Raw genomic sequence first — 3,850 nt, 5'->3', positions numbered from 1 at the left:
TTACCTTCAGTTCAGTGGACTTGTTTGTACTGTTGGTATTCTGTTATTTATATAATTATTGAAATAGCATCACAACAATTGAAAGCTCTTTAGTGATTTTCTTGTGAATATACCATCCTGGTTAAGGTTGTCTCCCTCTTGTTAAGGAAATGTTTTTTGTTTCAATTAGTATTCTTTCTTTACCTGGGAGTCAATTCCTTTTGCTCCAAGAAACATTTAAATGTGGTTATACTATCAAACACCTTCTTTTAAACCAAATGAATACAAATATATTGGCCAAAAGTAAATAGATCAGGATTGGGCAAAATACAAAAACATTTACATGTTTGGGGGCAGCAGTAGCCTAGTGGTTAGAGAGGCTAGCAATCGGAAGGTCGTTGGTTCAATCCCCACCTCAGGAGGGAGCTGCATGTGCCCTTGAGCAAGGCACCTAACCTCTAATTGCTACAGGGGTTCCGACTATGACTGACCCTGTGGCTAGAGCAAAAAAAATAAACAAATTCCAGCAGTTGATTGCATGGCTAATAAAAACATTATATTATTATTATGGTGTTTTTGTTTACAAAGATAGGGATAACTATTTGACAACTCACTATCACAATTTGATACAAGAAAATGTGTTAAATGAATTGTGTTAAAACTGCAACAAGGTTCTTTGCACATAGTGATAATTGCATTAGAGTCAGATTATCAATATTAGATATTTTGTTATCAAGAAATATAGACAAAGGTTTCTGCCAAACTTAATTGTGGAAGTCCCACCCCAACACACACACCCAGTGAATCATCTATCCATCAGACATAGCAGGAATTAAGTTGTAGTCTTTTAACAGTAACTATATATATATATATATATATATATAACTCAGCTGCACTTAGCTGATGAGAAGGTGAACCGATCATAGGAAGAGGCGCTGCGCATATTTGACACATAATGGGCTGGTTTCATGGATGCAGATTGAGACAATCTTCAATGGAGATTTTCCATTGCAAGTGTCATTTAATCCTGGACTCGGTTTAGCCTCGTCTGTGAAACCGGTCCATAGGCGACTACCAAGAACACTGTCGAACACTGACATCTTGTGGGAGAAAAATACTGTTACATTCCTCACCCTAACCCTAACCATTACTCTAGACCAGGGTTACATTACTGTCTAGACCAGGGTTACATTACTGTCTAGACCAGGGTTACATTACTCTAGACCAGGGTTACATTACTGTCTAGACCAGGGTTACATTACTGTCTAGACCAGGGTTACATTACTGTCTAGACCAGGGTTACATTACTCTAGACCAGGGTTACATTACTGTCTAGACCAGGGTTACATTACTGTCTAGACCAGGGTTACATTACTGTCTAGACCAGGGTTACATTACTCTAGACCAGGGTTACATTACTCTAGACCAGGGTTACATTACTGTCTAGACCAGGGTTACATTACTCTAGACCAGGGTTACATTACTGTCTAGACCAGGGTTACATTACTGTCTAGACCAGGGTTACATTACTGTCTAGACCAGGGTTACATTACTGTCTAGACCAGGGTTACATTACTGTCTAGACCAGGGTTACATTACTCTAGGCCCGGGGTGACAAACTCAATGTCATCCCGGGCCACATCAGCATTATGGGCCGGTTGTAACTGTAAGACTATATGAATGTATCTACTCTTTATCATATTACATAATTGCCTCATTCAGCAGTTTGACACATGTGGTCTAGACTGCAGGAACCCAGGGTACGGTGTCATCCAGGGCCATGCACATTTAGGGGGGCTCAAGCTAAACAAAAACAAATAGTGAAACCACAGTATTAAATTAAATTAAAACACACACACACACACACACACGCACACACACACACACACACACACACACACACATATCATGCATATCAAAACTGATCCAGGGTCAGAGAGGTGAGAAGTATTTTGCCTTTCATTGGAGACAGCTGCCTCTTGATTGATTGATTGAACCTTTGATTTTAACAGGGAAAACAGACTGCGACATGGCCAAACAATAACACGTTTAAACTTTTAAACATGTTTTTAGAAAACTGGCTATAAATAAAAGTGGGTGAACTAATCTACTAAAACTAAACTGAAGCAAAAGTAACTACCTGCTTCAGAAATGAATTGCATAATTGTAAGTTGTCCTGCATGACGGAGATAACGTTGTCAGTAAAGGCCGATTTGAACTCCTGCGTAAAATCGACGCCGTAGCCTTGCGTAGTCCCGCGTGGCCTTGCGTTGCCTACGGAGAGGGTTGACGTGCACATCTCCAAAAAATTTAAGAACGCGTCAGTTTCTACGCAACCATAAGCTCTTATAATACATAACACAATTCAACAATCATGGATTCATAATTAAAACAGTGCCTACCTGTGTGATGTGGGGGGTGTATACAGTACTTGATACAGTGTTTGTTCTTGGATACAACGATACATTTCTCTCTTTGTATTTGATAGACTTTCAACAAAATTCTAATACATAAAGAAGGGACATTGGGCCCTATCTGTGCAGATGCCTGTTTCAATCATTTCAAAGGTTGCTGAGGAAAAACTGCATCTAGGATAATATGGAGTCCACTTTTCTTTTGTGTCTTATGTTACTAACTATCGAGCACTTCTTAACATGCGCTCAAACAACAGCACACCTGATTCAACTAATCAAGTACAAACCATAATTACTTTGCACTTGATCAGTTGAATCAGGTGTGCTGGTGGTGGAACAGATCAAATATGTGGAACGGCTGGTGGTCCCCGAGGAGAGGCTGGGGGTCCCCGAGGAGAGGCTGGGGGTCCCCGAGGAGAGGCTGGTGGTCCCCGAGGAGAGGCTGGGGGTCCCCGAGGAGAGGCTGGGGGTCCCAGAGGAGGATTAATAAACACCTAATGGATCAGATTATGTAAAAAACTAAATTTTTACCAAAAATTGAGATAGAACCTTATAATTCTAACGTCACGAAACTGAAATAATACATTTAAACGCACCTGCCTTCCTTGAGTATCAAACTGTCATGTTTCATACAACAATCGTGACTAAACAGTACACATGATTATCTTTTTTTTTTGATGAATTTGAGTTTTTTTATGAATAAGATTCCAGTTTATATGTTTCTTTGTGAAAATAAAAACATAACAAGAAAGGAGTCTGGTGTGTACTATGTTCATCAGCGAGCTCAGGTGTTGAGTAGCTACACCATTAAAGCATCAGCTGCTGCTATTGCATTGAATGACATAACTGTATGCATAGCCAATTACGTCCAATTATCTCGCCACATGTCAGAATTACTGAAGGCCTATTTGGGGTATTTCCATATAGACACACCAGCAGGAGGGGGCGTGGTTAAAAGAGACATGTCCCTGTCCTCGGAGGAGGGGGCGTGGTTAAAAGAGACATGTCCCTGTCCAAGCAGCAGGAGGGGGCGTGGTTAAACAGCAGGAGGGGGCGTGGTTAAAAGAGACCTGTCCCTGTCCAATCCTCGGAGGAGAGGGCGTGGTTAAAAGAGACCTGTCCCTGTCCAAGGTGCTGAACATGTAGTTGTGTTCCGTGCGTATTTCTATACGGTTAGTTACATTTACAATTATCGAGTTACATTTATACATTGACGGGTTGTTGCTGGGGTTTCACAATTGGGTTTTTTCTCGCGACAAATATAACCTGGAGGGGGAGAAGAAGGGATATATACTGCACGGAATCACAGAGTCCATCCTCCATCGCCTTGAATGGACATTGTGTGGTTAACTGTGGACTAAAACGGTCAATTCCAAACATTCATAACAACATTAAAAAAGGCTTGACGACAAAAAAACTAAAAACTAAAAACTAGGATTAAAATGGAGCATTTGGTT

Source organism: Nansenia antarctica, assembly GCF_963989245.1.
Source record: "Nansenia antarctica genome assembly, contig: SCAFFOLD_194, whole genome shotgun sequence".
Classification (NCBI taxonomy): Eukaryota; Metazoa; Chordata; class Actinopteri; order Argentiniformes; family Microstomatidae; genus Nansenia; species Nansenia antarctica.
The sequence above is the reverse complement of the archived record's forward strand: the minus strand, read 5'-3'. Positions refer to the sequence as shown.